The sequence below is a fragment of the Macaca mulatta genome, chromosome 10 (assembly GCF_049350105.2).
Source record: "Macaca mulatta isolate MMU2019108-1 chromosome 10, T2T-MMU8v2.0, whole genome shotgun sequence".
In the NCBI taxonomy this organism is placed as follows: Eukaryota; Metazoa; Chordata; class Mammalia; order Primates; family Cercopithecidae; genus Macaca; species Macaca mulatta.
In genome coordinates, this window is record NC_133415.1 from 23,906,216 (window position 1) to 23,924,271 (window position 18,056).

The following is an 18,056-nucleotide window of genomic DNA, read 5'->3' on the forward strand; positions in this document are numbered from 1 at the left end:
GGCTGAGGCAGGTGGATCACTTGAGCTCAGGAGTTCGAGACCAGCCTGGGCAACATTATGAAACTCCATCTCTACAAAAAATTCAAAAATTAGCTGGGTGTGTTGGCATATGCTTGTAGTTCCAGCTACTGGAGAGGCTGAGGCAGGAGGATCGCTGGAGCCCAAGAGGGAGAGGTTGCAGCGAGCCGAGATTGTACCAGTATACCCCAGCCTGGGCAACAGAGCCAGGTCCTGTCTCAAAAAAAAACATGAAAAAAATACGTATATATATCCTTCGTAAGTAGTAGTTGTCATGATCATGCTTTTCCCACACACAGGAAGCTGCTGGGAAGGGCATTCCTGGCAGAAGGATCAGTGTGGGCAAATGCTGGGAGCTAGGAGTGAGAAGTGGAAGGGAGTTCTCGCTTTGGAAAGTGCTGGAAAGTGACTGGGTCCACAGTAAGCCCCCACATTTGAGCTCATACATCTTCTTTCTGCCTACAGCTTCTCATGCAAATCATATGCAAATCTCTCCCCTCCCATCAGCCCCGCAGCACTCAGAGGAGTGGGAAATATTCTCGATTGGGCCCTTCCCTTCATTAATTTCCAGGTCGTAGTACATTACTCACAGATAATTAAGAGTGAGCTATTAAGACAACATTTAATATTCAAGTGCAGCGAGGAGGAGAGAACTGTAAGTCACAGAATCCAATACAACAAGAGATTGAGGTTTAGCGATGATATATATATAGATAGATATGCATTTTTTTTTTTTTTTTTGCCTTCCAGATGCTCAGGACTATTTTTCGCTGAAATGTGGACCTGAGAACGTCATGTATTGATAGAACACGAATACACGTTAAATCACCAGCAAACCCATTTGCAGGCCCCAGGAGATACGGCTGGACGACAACTACACCCAGAAGTGTAACCGTCCCATGGAGCATGTCCAGAGTGAGGAGGCGGCCTGCCTGTGCCTTGGCTGGCTGGGTACTGGTGTGGGGGAGGTTGGGCAGAGGCAGAGACAAAGAAGGCAACGTGGAAATGTGATGGTTCCTGTCCACACCTGAGGTGGGAGGTGGGGTGGGGGATGGAACAGCTGGATTCTGGTCATCCCCAAACTCCCGTTCATTCTGGCTGGAGGTTAAGGCAGCCTGGACTATCCTGAAACCCTTCCTGTATGACCTTGAAAATAAGGACTCGGCCAGGTGCGGTGGCTCACGTCTGTAATTTCAGCACTTCGGGAGGCCCAGGTGGGCAGATCACCTGAGAGTGAGAGTTGGAGACCAGCCTGGCCAACGTGGTGAAACCCCATCTGTACTAAAACTACCAAAATTAGCTGGGCACGGTGGCACACACCTGAATTCCAGCTACTTGGGAGGCTGAGACAGGAGAATTGCTTGAACCCAGGAGGTGGAGGTTGCAATGAACTGAGATCGAGCCATTGCACTCCAGCCTGGGTGACAAGAGGGAAACTTCCTCTAAAAAAGAAAAAAAAGAAGAAAGAAAGAAGAAAGAAAGAAAGAAAGAAAAGGAAAGAAAGAAAGAAAGAAAGAGAAAGGAAGGAAGGAAGGAAGGAAGGAAGGAAGGAAGGAAAGAAGGAAGGAAGGAAGGACTCTGTGTGTCTCAGCTTCACTGATCTTCAGAAAAAGAGCTCAGTAAATATGGAGTGATGGAGTCGAACCTCTCTGAGCATCTTGGGGGCCTCAGTTTCCAAAGCCATAAAATGGACTCTCCGTGGAATAATCATGAAGGGCCAGCGCCCAGCTTCCTCTGCCTAGAGGGAGCAAGTACATGGGATGTGGGAGCGTCACCTAGATGCCAGCAGCCATTTGTCACAGAGGCTGCTTTGTGTGTGTGTGGCTGGCAGACCTGGGTCACATCTTCGGGCTGCAGCTCACTGGCTGTGTGTCCCGTCCTTTCAATCACACTTGGGATCCACCTCCTGATCTGCAAAGCGGGGATAGGGTTGTCTCCAGGCCATTCACACTTAATGCACGGACAGGGCTTCCCACATCCTGAGCACTCGGTCGGTAAGTGGTACCTGTGGCTGGTATATGTGGTTCTGTTGTTTTGACAGTGGCTTTGGCTGTGGGCTGATTGAGTGGCTGTGGGCTGATTGAGTGGCCCATGGGATGGTCTGGGGACGGAGGTGGGCCTGCAGGCAGAGGTGTGGAGCAGGAAGGAAAGCCTACTCTTCACCAGGCATGAGCTGGGCACGCCCATGCTATGTTAACTGGATGGTCTAACACTCAAAACCAACCTGCAAGGCCTCATCATGTTGCTTCGTTTTACAGGTGAGCCTGGGGAGGCCCAGAGATGTCAAGGCACTTGCCCGAAGGCACCCAGCAGAGCCTGGCTCTCCTGGAATCTCTGTCTCCAAGGCCTGTGCTGTGAAGTCTTGCTTGAGACTCATGGGAATGCCAGCTGGAGAGGCAGGAATACGGTGGCAGCTAGCTAAGGCTGAGAGTTAGATTGGCCTGAGTTTGAGTTCCACCTTAGCCCTGTGTGATCCTGGGGATGTCATTCCTCACCCCATCACCTGGGCCTCTCATCTTGAAGTGGGAATAATGGAATCAGCACCAACCTGCACGGGCCATTCTGCAAGGCAAACAGTTCGGTGTCCCCTAGGCTGTTGCTGGGCCCATAGGAGTTGGTCAAAATACATCTTACCATTGGGGATTACCCAGTGAATCAATCTCCAGTGAATTAGTGTCCATCTGTGCCCATGTCACAGATGAGAAAACAGGTTCGCAGAAGAAAAGCAACCTCCAAGGTCATAAATAAAGAATTGTCTGAATCCAAAGTGAGCCTTACTACATCCCAGCCATAATTGTATTAGTTGGTAATATAATAATAACAAAAATAATATTCTTATTAATTTATTCTCCTACTGACCCTTCCCTAGCACACCCAGAATTTGTGGATGTTGTGCCTCCAGGATCTCTCCAGGGGAGGAAGCCCAGAAAGGGACTGTGTCCAAGGTCACATAAGAGCCAGACATAGTGAGAAAGAGGTGATAGCTCTGAAATATACCAGGGACCATATTTATGATTTCCTCTGAATTCTGGGTCTGGCGAGGTAATCGCTTCCCTTAATTCATTAATTCATCAGAAACTCACAGGTCACCTACCCATCTCCTGCATGTTGGATACTGAGGCAGCTGAGATAAGTTTGCCAGAGCCCTTGCACTCTGGGAGTGCACCATCTATTAGGGAACCCAGATTCATACACTAGTGTGGCTGTGGGCTTAACACCCACAGGGCCCAGACTCTCACACATGGCAAGCGTGTTACATCTTACACAGCCTGTGTGTTTCCTTTGTCTCATTTGAACATCTGACATGCAGTGCCTTGGAGCTGGCCTTACGATGTACATTTTGCAGATGAGGAGATTGAGTTTAACTCAGAGAGGACACAGCCTTGCCTAAGACCATGCAGTGAACCAGTGGCAAAGGCTGCATGCATTACAATAGCAGCTACTTACTCTTAATAAGTTAACAGGGAGTTTTATCTCCTAATTCATCGAATGCTCACAGTGACTGTAGGAGGCAGGGGCTGTCATGATCCTTATTTTACAGATGCGGAGATGACAGATTAAAAGAAGGTGTCATTGCTTGAGGTCACATCGTCATCCACACAGCCTGGATCTCCAGGCGGGACTGTTTGACCCTGAAGCCAGACTCTTCTCTGCTAGACCCTCTCCTGGGGGAAAGTCAAGGTCTTCTGTGAGCTTTGTGAACACCGGGAACATGCCTGTCTCCTTCCTTGTTGTAGCCTGGCTTCAGAAAGGCTTATTGAATGAATGGAAGAATAAAGGAAAGATGTTAGGTTTCCCCATTCACCTGTCAACCTATGGACTGAAGGTGCGTGTCCTCCTAAATTAATATGTTGAAGCCCTAATCTTCTGTGTAGCTATATTTAAAGGTGGGATCTCTAAGGAAGTAGTTAAAGTTAAATTAGGTCATCGGAGTGGGGCCCTGATCTGATAGGATTAGTGTCCTTATAGAAAGAGACACCAGAACTCTTCCTCTCTCTGTGTCTCTGGGCACACAAAGAGGAAAGGTCATGTGAGTACACCGTGAGAAGGCAGTTGTCTTCAAGCCAGGAAGAGAGTCCTCACCAGAAACCGATCATCTGGAATCTTGATCTTGACTTCTACCCTCAAGAACTGTGAGAAAATAACTTTCTGTTGTTTAAACCACTCAGTCTTAGGTATTTTATTATGTCAGCCTGTATTAGTCAGTTGGGGTGCTATAAAAATGATTATACACTGGGTGGCTTAAACAATAGAAATCTATTTCTCATAGTCTGAAATCAAGGTGCCAGCATGGTTGAGTTCTGGTGGGGGCCCTCTATCTGGTTTGCAGATGGCTGTTTTCTTGCCAAGTTCTTGCATGGCAGAGAGCAGAGAGAGAGAAAGCAAGTACTCTCCTGTCTCCTCTTATAAGGGCACTAATCCCATAATGAGGGTTCCATCCTCATGACTTAATTACTTCCCCAACTCCCCACCTTCTAAAGGCTTCCCACTGGGGAGTGGGGTTTCAACATATGAATTTTGTGGGACACACAAATATGTAGTGCATAATACAGCCTGAGTAAGTTAATACACCTTCTACTCCCCTTCTCCCTTCCTTCCTTCCATCCACCCATCCATCCATTCATCCATCCATCCCCCCATCCATCCACATCAATCCATCACTCAACTCTTCCTCCCTCCCTTTTTTCCTTCCTTTTTGCCGTCCTTCCTCGCTTTCTTCCTCCTACCCATCCTTTCATCTATCCATCTATCCATCCATCCACATCCACCCATCATCATTCAGTCCTTCTTCCCTCTGTCTCTCCCTTCCTCCATTCCATACTTTCATCTTTCAATCCTTTCATCCATCTATCCATCCATTAATTAATTCTCCCTCCCTACCCTCATCTACCTGTCCGTCTAGTACACACTTCCTCCCATCCATCCATCATCCATCCATTATTCAACTCTTCCTCTCTTTCTCCCTCCCTCTCTTCCCCGCTCCCTTCTCCTTCCTTCCTTCCTCCTACCCATCCTTTCATCCTTTCATCTGTCCATCCATCCATCCATATCCATCCATCATCATTTATCCCTTCTTTCCTCCCTCCCTCTCTCCCTCCCTTCCTCCATTCCATCCTTTCATCCTTCAATCATTTAATCCATCTATCCATTCACATTTTAATCCTCCTTCCCCTCATCCATCTGTCCCTCTAGTATACCGTTCCTCCTAGCCATCCTTCCTTCCTCCTGTCCATCCATCCATCCATCCATCCATCCATCCATCCATCCATCCTTCAACTCTTTCTCCCTCTCTCCCTCCCTCTTTTCCCCACTCCCTTCTCCTTCCTTCCTCTCTTCCTTCCTTTCTCCTACCCATCCTTTCATCCTTTCATCTATCCATCCACCCATCCATATCCATCCATCATCATTCAACTCTTCTTGCCTCCCTCTCTCTCTCCCTCTCTTCTTCCCTTCCATCCTTCCATGCTTCAATCCTTTCATCCATCTATCCATCTATTGGCTAATCCTCCCTGCCTCCCCTCATCTACCCGTTCTTCTACTACACCCTTCCTCCTACCCACCATCCTCCATCCCACCCATACACTGTAGCTAGAATCACTGCCACCCTCACCCTCAGACTGCACTCTGTGCCAAAGTATTACCCAAAGGGCACCAAAGTCTGCTCTTGGGACTCAGCCCGGGGCTCAGTGGGATTCCTCTGTGTATTTTCCATCCATGGCACCTTATGAAGGTGGTCTGTCTCACTCAACTGTCACACAGGAAAACCTTGTTAAGTCACACTATCCCAAACTAACCCCCCAAATCTGGTTTAAAAGAATTCCAACCAGCCATCTGTTTGCACAATGAGGTAACAAACAGAAAATTAATTTTATGTACACAGATAGAAATGATGAAATCCCAACAGCTGCCCAGATATTTCATGCTGCAGAGGCCAGAGAAGGAGGCCTTCTCAAAGGAAGGTTGGCCTGGAGAAGCCAGGTACCTGGTGGAAGGTTGAGAAAACTCCCAACAGCCTTCCCCACCTGCTCCACCTCGGCCCCGCCCAGGCTGGCTCTGTGCAAATCACCCAGAAGCCTCATTTGCATTCACGACAGCTCATTTCCATACCCTCCAGCTCTGGGTGGCGCGGCTGCCACTGGGCTTGGGGGACGGCAGTCCCTTTTGTTTTCCCATGCCATCTAGGGAGTTGCTCCTTCATCCTTCGAATATGGAAAAAAAAAAAGAAAAGAAAAGAAAAGAAAGAAAGCAATTGAGAAAAAAGAAAATAAAAGATAGAAAGCAAGTGAGAAAAAAGAAAAGGAAAGGGGAAAAACCCTCAAGACAAAGAGACAGGCACCATCTGGGCAACAGGAAGGGAAGAAAATGCCACTGTCTGGAGTTTGGACCCTGGGGAAGCAGGCGACAGAGGGACGGGGCCTCGGGGCTGGCTGGAGTAGAGGATCTTGGAATTGTCAGAACTGGCTCAAGTCCCAGCCTCGTCGTTTACTTGACTTTGGGATCTCGGGCAGGTGACTGGGAGGCTCATGCCTCTGTTTCCCCATCTGGGACATGGCACTCTCATACCAGTGGCCTGAGGCTGTTTGGAGAACTCACAGGAGTCTGTGTGGACATTCCCTGGCATGCAGTGGCCCCTCAGTGCCTGCTCCCCTGATCATTCCTGCTGCAGACCTCAGATGGCAAAGGGACTGCCACGTCTGAGCTGCTGGCACTCCCTGGCACGCCCCCTTCTGCAGGACCAGCTGTATCCACCCTGACTCTGCCCTGCCCCTTTCCCTCCCTGGGCCTCAGTTTCCCCAAGGTGGTGGAATTCTAGCTCCAAAGGCTGGTGCCCTTTAGTCCTCCCCTCTTACTCCTGTGTTTAGCAAATTGCCACAAAGCCAAGGTATAGTGATGATAATGATAATGAGGATGATGATAATAACATGATCATGTTTTTTAATTTTTATTTTTTGTGGGTACACAGTAGGTATGTATACTTATGGAGTACATGAGCTATTTTGACACAGGCATGCAATGCCTAATGATCACATCAGGGTAAATGGAGTATCCATCCCCTCAAGCATTTATCCTTTATGTTACAAACTATGCAATTATACTTTTATTTATTTATTTATTTATTTATTTTTTTGAGACGGAGTCTCGCTCTGTCACCTGGGCTGGAGTGCAGTGGCCTGATCTCAGCTCACTGCAAGCTCCGCCTCCCAAGTTTATGCCATTCTCCTGCCTCAGCCTCCCGAGTAGCTGGGACTACAGGCTCCCGCCACCTCGCCCAGCTAGTTTTTTGTATTTTTTAGTAGAGACGGGGTTTCACCATGTTAGCCAGGATGGTCTCGATCTCCTGATCTCGTGATCTGCCCGTCTCGGCCTCCCAAAGTGCTGGGATTACAGGCATGAGCCACCGCGCCTGGCCTACTTTTAGTTAAAGTGTACAATTAAATTATTACTGACTATAGTCACCCAGTTGTGCTAGCAAATACTAGGTCTATTTATTCTTTCTAACTACTTTTCTGTACTCGTTAACAATTCCCTATTCCCCCACACCCCTCAATTACCCTTCCCAGCCTCTGGTAACCAACCTTCTACTCTCTGTCTCCATGGGTTCAATTGTTTTCATTTTTGGCTGGCTCAAATAAGTGAGACACAGGAAGTTTATCTTTCTGGGCCTTGCTTATTTCACTTAACATAATGACCCTCAGTTCCATCTATGTTGCTGTTAATGCCTGGGTCTCATTCTTTTTTATGGCTGAATAGTACTTTATCATGTATAAGTACCATATTTCTGTATTCATTCACCTGTTGATGGACACTTAGGTTGCTGCCAGATCTTGGCTATTGAGAATAGAGCTGCAATAAACATGAGAGTGCATGTATCTCTTGGATAGACTGATTTCCAGTCTTTTGAGTGATAGTATGAATATTCACAGAGTATGTAAGGGAGAACCTTGCACTGGGCTAAGCCCTGAATCCCTCCTTTCTCATTTTGTTCTTACAACCACCCTGTGGCTCATGTTTTAGTGTGATCTCCACTTTACAATCAGGCACAGAGAGGCTCAAATCCAGGCCTTTGCCTCTGCTTTCTGCAGGCTTTGGAGAGGCAAAGCTCTCATGTCCTAGAGAACTTTGCCCGTGGCCCCTGCCTATTTGCCTCCCCACCAGGGAGGACTCAAGCCCTACCCATGCCTATAGAGCAGCCCCCAGACCCCCTAAAGCAGTGCATTAGTGGGAGGGGGCAGCTCTCTGGCAGGGCCAAGGACCAAGGGCCAGGGCACTAGTCCCTGCCATATCTCAGCAGGGATGTGTCTTGCCTAGCAGTCTTGGTTCAGGCAGGGTAGGCCTGGGCTTGGTGGGTAAGAAGTCGAGGTGCTTTAGAGGTGGGAGAAGGACATAAATGTTTGGTCCTGCACCTTGTTCCTGACACTTTGACCCTTCAATCCCTGGTCCTGACCTCTCCCCTGAGTCCCTGGGTCTGTATACTCCCCCTTTCTCACTATGCTCCTAAATTTCTCACATGCTCCAGGTTCCTGGATGAGTGAATGTGGTGCAAAGGCCCTGTGGTCCACGCAGCCTGGGGTCCTTCTCCCTTCTATTCTCACATGTTGGTTGCTCTGTGTGTGTGTGTGTCTGTCCTGCAATCAGGAAAAACATGCTTCAGTGCCTGTTTGCTTGTGTTCATGTGTGTGCAAGGGCCCTTGTGTCTTCACGGTGCTGAAGAACATGAATGCTGCTGCCAGCCTGCCGTGGGTTCAAATTCCAGCTCTGTTAGTTACCAGATATGTGACTTCAGGCAAATCACGTAACCTCTCAGCTTCAGCTCAGACAACCTCTCTGAGTGTCATCCATAACATGAGGATGATAACAGCACTTAGCCTTGTAAGAACTGAATGAATAACACAGACAAACTGTTGAGAAGAGCATTTGGCCCACGGTAAACTTTTATAAGGGATAGCACTGGTGAGAATGGTTTGTGGGTGTGGGAGTGTGTACATGTAAGTGTGTGTTTCTATGAGTGGATGTGGCAAGTTGGGTCTAGAATCTTATGTGAGCAGATTCATCTATTACACTTGTGTTTTATATACCTGTGTGAACTGCATGTGAGCTGTACGTGTGTGATGAGTAGATCAGACCTGGTAGACAAGAGACTCTTGTAAGGAGTGGATCTGTGCTTGCTTAAACAGTTCATATCATTGTTCATTCACTTGATTAACAATTCTACTCTTTGTGTAGAAGAGTTTGTAGGAAAATATAACTTGCTGTTTCTGCGGAAGTAGTAGGATCTGCCTGAATACCCACTAGAAAGAGGGACTTCTCTTTCCCCTTCCAGCTTGGAATCAGGGACACTGCCCCCTAGGCAGGAACTAGGGAATGCTCACGTGCCCAGGGTGGGCTGGTAAGGCCTTTTGCTTGGGCTGGTAACTCCCCTGCTATCTGCAAGGCTGGCTTCAGGAGCCTTTCCCTGGGTGCACTGGGGAACCACCTCCCTCTGGTGTACTAAGAAGGCCAGGGGAGGTGTTGGCCCCAGTCCTTCCCCCTGAGTGTTTTTATTCTGTCCTGAGGTTCACATTTCAGTTTTAAATTTAGCCACATGCGAAGCCTTGCGTAACTCTGGCCGATTCGTCTTTCCAACTCTGGCTCCTGTGTGGCAACTGGGGCCCTCTCTAGCCTTTTTTTTTGAAAGGGAGAGAATCCAAATGATCAGGAGAGGAAACAGAGGGGCCAAGAGACCCTAAAAGTCCCCCTCAGTCTCCCCCTGAGACACATCCCATTTCTCAATCATTTCTCTCTTTTCGAGAGCCTCTATGGCACCTGGCCACTTCCCTCCTTTTTTTGGTCACGTGAAGCCAGGATATTTAACTGGAAGTCTTAAGATGCAGGTTTGAGACCTGACTCACCTCGGGGTCTCTACATGACCTGGGGCAAGACGCTTCAGCTCCAGGGACCTCAATTTGCCTACTTATCCATGGAGGCTTCAGTTCCTCCCCCACTCCCCCCTGGTTGCCCCTGAGGGCACCTAATGGATTCAATAGATGCGAGAGTGTTTGCGATCTGTGATTCACTTACGTCTTGTCTTGAGTCTCCCAGAAGCCCTGGCTCTAGAAATCTTTGTTGATTAATTTGTTGCTGGGAAGGGGAGTATGAGGTATGTTCAGGGAGCTCTGAAGGGGGCTTAACTTTTGTTCCCTCAGAGCCTGGCAGGCACATAGAAGGTGCCAAGCAGTTGGTGGCTGAATGGATGACACCCTCCTGGGGTGATCATTTTTGGAATGTGGCCCACCCAAGGTCACACAGCCGGTGAGGACCAGCTGGTAGCTATTCTCTCTGCTGTGAGGGCATGGACCCTGGCGGGTGACACCAGTCGCCATTGTGCATGTACTGTGTGTGCGTGTCCAGGAGGCAGGGGGTGGGAGATTAGCACTAAGGGGGCACATGGCCACTAGAGAAGGCTGCCTGGTCCCCACTGGGAGGCCAGACATTGCAGCCATTGGGCCAGCTTGTCTCGGGAGGGGCAAGAACCTGACACCCCCAAACACTTGGTCCTGTCACTCCTGGGGGATTTGGTGAGCTGGTGGGTAACTTGGTCGGGTACATGCTGTGCTGGGTGGCTGGGAGGTGGGGAAGTTGGTACATTCCTTGTGAGTCCAGCATTGCAGGACGGTAGGACATGGCGCATAGTAGGTGTTTCATAAATATTTTTGTAAGAATAAATAATCAAAAAAGTCTTGATCTCATTGCCTAAAACCTCAACCAGACTTCTGTAACTCAATATATATGTTCCTCCCATGATCTCAAAACCTAAATTCAGAAACCTGGGAGTCATGCTTGCTTTCCCACAATGGTTCATCTCCACAACCCACCCATTTCCAAGACCTGAAAATTCTCCCTCCAAAATGTACCCCGGCATCTCTCACTTGGATGCCTGCGGCTGCCTCTGCATGAATCTCATTTCTTCTTCTCTCACTCCCACCACCTCCTTCTCCACCAGGTGATCTTGGCAAAGTGTGAGTGGTTCTGCCCGTCCTCTGTCTAAAACCTGTGGCTTTTGGCTGGGTGCGGTCGCTCACACCTGTAATCCCAGCACTTTGGGAAGCCGAGGCGGGCGGGTCCTCTGAGGTCAGGAGTTCGAGACCAGCCTGGCCAACATGGTGAAACCTTGTCTCTATTAAAAATACCAAAAGATTCTGGGCATGGTGGCACATGGTAGTAATCCCAGCTACTTGGGAGGCTGAGGTAGGAAAATTGCTTGAACCTGGGAAGTGGAGGTTGCATTGAGCCGAGATCGCACAACTGCACTCCAGCCTGGGCAACAGGATGAGACTCCCTCTCAAAAAACAAAAAACAAAACAAAACCAAAACCTGTGGCTTTTGAGATAAAATTCACACTCTGCCTGGGTGCCTCCCTCTTCTCCTTACTCATGAGGCCTCAGCCACTGCTCTCAGTTGCGCTCCTGAACCATGCCAAGCATGGCCAGGTTCCCACTTCAGACCCATCTTCATGTTCTTAGGACTGCTTTTTCTTGTCTGGTAGGCTCCTCATATTTGAAGCTTTGTTCTTATCTTCCTTTTTTTTTTTGCAGTCATTATTCTTGATGTTAAGTTATAGGGACATGTCTGGGACAGGATTGCAATGAAGAAGGTAGAGGATGGTTGGAATGATTTGGGAGGCGTGGAGAGGGGTACTTCACCAGGATGGGCTGTTTGTCATGTAGTCACCCACTGAACTATACTCCCTCTTTCTTTCCACCATCCATCCATCCATCCATCCATCCATCCATCCATCCATCCATCCATCCATCTACCCATCCATCCAGCCTACCCTCTCACTCATCCATCTATTCAACTACTAATCTCTATATCCATTCATCCATTCATCCACCCACCCAGTCATATACCCATTTTTCCATCCACCCACCCACTCACCCATCTATCCATCCATCCATCCGTCCATTCATCCATCCACTTATCTATCATCCATTCATCCATCTATCTATCCATCCATCAATCTATCCACTTATCTATCATCCATCCATCGATTCATTCACCTATGCATCCATCCTTTCCCCTACCCACCCATCCATCCATCCTTTCATTCGTCAATCCATTTACCCATCCACCCACTTATTCACCCATCCATCAACTCACTCATCTACACACTCACCCATACACCTATCTATCTATCCATCCATCCATCCATCCATCCATCCATCCATCCATCCATCCCTTCATCCAATCTTTATTGAGCTCTTTTTACTTGATCTGGCCAAAGTATGTAATCTTGCTGTACCTCAGTTATCTTTTCTTTAGAATGAGGCAACCCTACTTACCTTATGGGACTGCTGTGAGGGTCACAGGAGATGATGTGTGCACAGTTTCTAAGAGCGTGCCTGGCATGGAGGAAAGGCTCAGCTAACATTTCTCTCAGAAGCAACTGGATTTGGGACACAGACACATGCCTGCTCCTCTAGCCTTTGTACTCTTTAAGCTTCCACCTCCTCTTCCCCCAGCGAGTTGCTTCCTAGAGGGCTCAGTCACATCACACCACTCTGTGGAAGAAGGAGAGGAGCTGCTGCCCAGATGACCTACAACCCAAGGGAGGAGGTGGGCATTGGACAGCCTGTCCCCTTGCCCTGTGAAGGACAGGGGAGAAAATCATGAGGGACCAGGATGTGTATGTAAATGTAAATGTAGGCACTTCTCTCTTTTTCTCTGGAGATCTACCTGCTTCTCTTTCTTTTCTTCTCTCCCCCTCATCCCCATCTCTCTCCCCTTCCCTTTCATTCCCTTCTCTTCAATTCACTTCTTTCTCTCCCCAACTCTCACTCTTTATCTTGTTTTCCTCTCTCTTTTCTTGTATTTATCTCACTGCCTCCTCTTCCTTCTCTTCCTTTTCTCCTTCTCCTTCCCCTCTTTCTTTCCTTTCTCTTGCTTTTCCCCCTCCTCCTTCTTCTCCTTCTTGTTTGCTCAGCACTAGATGGAGGACGTGATTCTGCAGTCTTGGTTGGTCCTGGCTTCCCAGAAAATAACATCATTACCCCACATTCTTAGAATCTTAGAGTGCCCGTATATGGCATGTGAGCTGCAGAGGGCCTCTGAAACAGAGAAGAATGGAATCAGAGGACCACAGTGTCAGGAATTCTGAGAGCTAAGCTCTCTAGAACTTTAAAATGAAGGCTTATCGAATCTTGGAAAACAATAGAATGTCTGGAGAGTAGGAGTTCAGAATCACAGACTTCCTTGGAGCTGGCTCTGCAAGTTTTCAATATCCCATTCTTAGATTGCCACCACCTTCATTTAACAACTCTTTACTGTTGCAAAGCACCTGCTTTGTGCCAGGGACTGTTTTAGGCTACTTGGGATAAACCCAGGAACTAAGTAGGCAAAAATTCCCTCTTTCTGGACTTTGCCCCAGGGAGGAGGCAGGGCCTGAGACTAACACGTAATGAACTGATGAGACAGGTGAGAGGTGAGGTGCTATGGATGTTTTGGCATAAATAAGTACTGCCTATGTTCTTTACTTAACATTTTTTTTTCAAGTAGACTCACTTTAAAACACACAAATATATTTTTAAACGGAAGCTATATATTGCTGAAAATAATGAGAAACCAATATCGGTGTCCGCCAGCAGAAAGTGTCTTAAAAAATGAATATAATGGGCCAGGCGCGGTGGCTCATGCCTATAATCCCAGCACTTTGGGAGGCCGAAGCAGGTGGATCACTTGAGGTCAGGAGTTCAAGACCAGCCTGGTGACATGGTGAAACCCCATCTCTACTAAAAATACAAAAATTAGTTGGATGTGGTGGCGGGCTCCTGTAATACCGGCCACTTGGGAGGCTGAGGCAGGGGAATCGTTCGAACCTGGGAGGCAGAGGTTTCAGTGAGTCACGATCATGCCATGTACACCAGCTTGGGTGACAGGGACCTCATCTCAAAAAAAAAAAAAAAATGAGGACAATGGGTGTATGCCTGTAGTCCCAGCTACTCTGGGAGGATTGCTTGGGCCCAGGAATTCGAGGCCAGCCCAAGTAACATAGCAAGACACCATCCCTAATTTAAAAACCAACCAAAAAAGGGCTGGGTGCAGTGGCTCATACCTGTAACCCCAGCATTTTGGGAGGCTGAGGCTAGTGGATCGCTTGAGGCCTGGAGTTAGAGACCAGACTGACCAACATGGCAAAACCCCATCTCTACTAAAAATACAACAATTAGCTGGGCATGGTGGCTCCTGCCTGTAATCCCAGCTTCTTGGGAGGCTGAGGCAGGAGAATCACATGAACCCGGGAGGCAGAGGTTGCAGTGAGCTGAGATCATGCCATTGCACTCCAGCCTGGGCAACAGAACAAGACTCCGTCTCAAAAAAAAAAACCCTAAAATAAATAAATAAATACAAACAACCAAACAACCCCCCCCCCGCAAAAAAAAGAAAGCAGCAGCACAGTGGAAATAAAATGCTGTAATGAGAAACCTGGCTTGATGCTGTTCCTTGTCTCTTTGGGAGCATGAGGACTGCATGCCCCACTCTTTGTTGTGAAGAATTGGCAAGTGTTGGAGCCACCAAAGACAGGTAGGCTATAAAGAAGATAAAAAAAAAAAAAAAGAAATGATTTAAATATCCTCCATGTACCACTGAAATCCTCGGGCCTGGCCTCAGCCTGCCGCTCCAGGGCCCAAGCAGGGAGGGCCTGTGTGACGTTGGGGCAAATCACCTTACCTCTTTAAGCCTCAGTTTCTCCATCTGGAAATAAGGGGATGATGAAGGGACCTTTCTCCTGGCACTCTTGTAGGGATTGATGAAAGTAAGTGCTTCAGGTGAACTGAAGGATTTGCAGGGTTAGAAATTTCTCCCTCCCACTTCCTTCCAAGCCTACAAGGACAATCATTCCAGGCTGCTGGGGGAGGGTCCCTAGGCCCAGCCTAGCACCTCCCTGGCCACCTACACCTTCACACCTTCTTCTCCACCTCCTTCACCTGGCCCCGGTGGGAGCTGGAAGGGTCGCCTCATCTAGGCTGAGCCCTTTGGAGCAATTTATGGGCCTATAGTCCCATCCTTCCTAGTTTCTCCCAGCTGGGAGACTCTCATCTGCCCGCCAACCCCCAACACCTCTGTGTTTCATGCCCATCGAGATTTAGGGTTCCACCATTTTCCTGAAGGCAAATTGGGCCGAGGGGAATTTTAATGCAGCTTTATCGGCTATATCACGCTCACTTTACTTGGCAGGGAAATTGCCGGTGGGGGGTTGGACAAATGCTTGGAACAGGCAATAAACTCCCAACATCTTTATTCCCTGCAAGAAGGGGCTGCGGGCCCTGAAGACCCCGGGGAAGCCTTGAGTTCAGATGGCTTGAAACTCCCTATCATCCACATCTAAACCTTCCAAAGGATCCAGAACTTCTCCAGGTAGAAAACTCATTCATTCATTCAGTTATTCATTTATGTAACTCATTCATTCATTCATTCATTCATTCATTCATTTGTATGTTCCTTCAACAGGTATTTAACCAGTGCCTGCCCTAGGCCAAGCCCTGGGGGTCTAGTTATAAAAAGAACATTGCTCCTGCCCTCTTGGAGCTCACATTCCTAAGGGCAACAGGATTCCCTTGTCTCAGGAAGCCCAGGAGGCTGTGAGAGCTGGAAGAAGCGGTTGGCCCCACCAGGGAAGTCCCAGAAGGCTGCCTGGTGTTGGTGGTGGATCATGGTGGTGGGCATGTAAGTGAGCAGCTGAAGGCCAAGAAGGAGCATCTAAGTCCAGGAAGGCTTCCTGGTGGTGGTGATGATGCTGGTGGTGGTGGGGAATATAAGCTGAGTGACTGAAGGACAAGAAGGAACACCCAAGGCTTTGGATGACGGTAAGAACTGTGTTCTAAGGGTGGTGGGGAGTCATTAAGGAAGTGGAAAGGAAGTCAGCTGTGAGGAGGGAGGGGTCAGAGTGGACACAGGGAGGTAAGTGAGGAGGCCGCTGCCCTGTCCAGGAGACAAGAGAGGACTGGGAATGGAGTGAAGTGGTCACACTTGGAAAATTTAAGGGGTGGTATCCACAGGACCTGGACTGGGGCAGAGGGTTTGTGGCTTGGTGGGTGTCAGTAGGGTGGGGGTCCTGGACCTCAGACCATCGGGGATGGTAAAGAACAGTTGTGCTGGGCACACTCTTACTGCATTTGTTTTTCTTTGGCTACCCTGAGTCAGAGGTGAAAAATCTCTTGTATATCAGATAGGTGGCCTTGGTGTGCCCTGGGGTGGACCCCAGCTCCCAGTGAGATGGGTTCCCTTGCAGCAAAAGCCCCACCCTCCCACTCCAGGCAGAGGGCTGGGGGCATGGGAGTCCATGACCTGGGGTGGGGCAGCAGAGCCCTTGGGGGCAGAGGTGAGGGAGGGGTGACCTGTCTTCTGTCTGTCAGCCCAGCCCTCTGGTTTGATCTGGGGCCCTCTGTGTGTTCTTTTGTATAAGGAAGGCCTTGAGTTTCTCTCTGCAATGCTCACTCCCTCCTTCCCGCCCTCCTTCCGTCCATCCACTCAATCCTGATTTTTGGAGAGCCCACTATGTTACAGGCACGGTTTTAGGCACTGGGGATACAGCACAGGATGAATCAGGCGAAAATCCCGGCCCTGACCTCATGGAGCTTACACTAGAGCAGAAGGATGACAAAGGATGAACAGAGCAGACTAAAATATATAATATGCCAGAATAACAGTTAAAATAAGGAAGAGGCAGCAAAAGAGAGCATTGGGGTAGTCAGTGCCCCCACTGAACTGAGATCCTGAATTACTTCATACCATTTCCACACCTGCCCTGTACTTTACGGATACACTACCTACGCGTGTATCCATAAAAGGTATACGGTGTGGCTTGGCGTGTTTTAAAACTTTCTATAAATGCAAGCATCCCATATGCATATTCTGTGATTGCTTTTTTGGCTCGACATCCTATTTTGAGACTGATCCTTGTTGATACGTGACGCTCCAGTTGACACACTGTCACCGCGATAGACTATTCCGCAGTATGAATATGTCACTACTCATTGAGTCATCTTTCCGGTGATGGACACTTAGGTTGTTTCCAATTTTTTTTTTCTCTTACCACCCAAGCTGTAGGAACTTTCTTGTACCAGTCGACACCCCTGGACTCCAGTGTTTTCTAAAAGAAAAGCACCTGGTGACGGAAAGCCAATAATATCTGTCAAATTGCCCAACATGGTCTACAATGACAATGATGATGATGATGAAAAAAAAAAAGCTCCCGGGGACTGAGGGCTTCCTTCATGTAGGATAATTCCAGTCACATTAGCTCACCACCTCCTTTCCATCCTCACGCGCTAAAAGGTAGACTCCAGGGTTGTTCTCATGTAGCAGACATAGGCCCGGAGAACAGCGAGGTTAAACAGGTTCCCTAAGGCCACTCGACTAGGAAGGGACAGCCGGAATGCCAACCTGGACCCTCTGAGTGTAGCCACTGCACTGCCTGGTCTCCCTCCACAGCTCTGCTCCATCAGCGTGGTCTCATTATACCCCTTAAACACCCTCAGCATGGTCCTGCCTCTCAGCATTCGCACCAGCTGTTCCCTCTGTCCAGAATGCTTTTCCAGTCTCATCTCCAAGGCTGCCTCTCAGACCCTTCCTGGTTCCTTTCCTCTTTTCTTTTCTTTTCTTTTCTCTTTCTTTTTTTTTTTTTTTTTTTTTTTTTTTTTTTTTTGAGATAGGGTCTTGCTCTGTCTCTCAGTGTAGTGGTGATCACAGCTCAATACAGCTTCGACCTCCCTGGGCTCAAGCGATTGTCCCATCTCAGCTCCTGAATAGCCAGGACTGCAGGCATGCACCACCATGCTTGGCCAATTTTTTGATTTTTTGTAGAGACCGGGTTTCACCATGTTGCCCAGGCTGGTCTTCAACGCCTAGGCTCAAGTGATCCACCCGCCTCAGCCTCCCAAAGTGCTGGGATGACAGGTGTGAGCCACTGTGTCCCACCTCTGGGCAGTTTCTTGATCTCGTTTATGTCTGTAACCTAGCCTAGCATGGCACAGGCTATTGTAGATACTCAGTAAGTGATG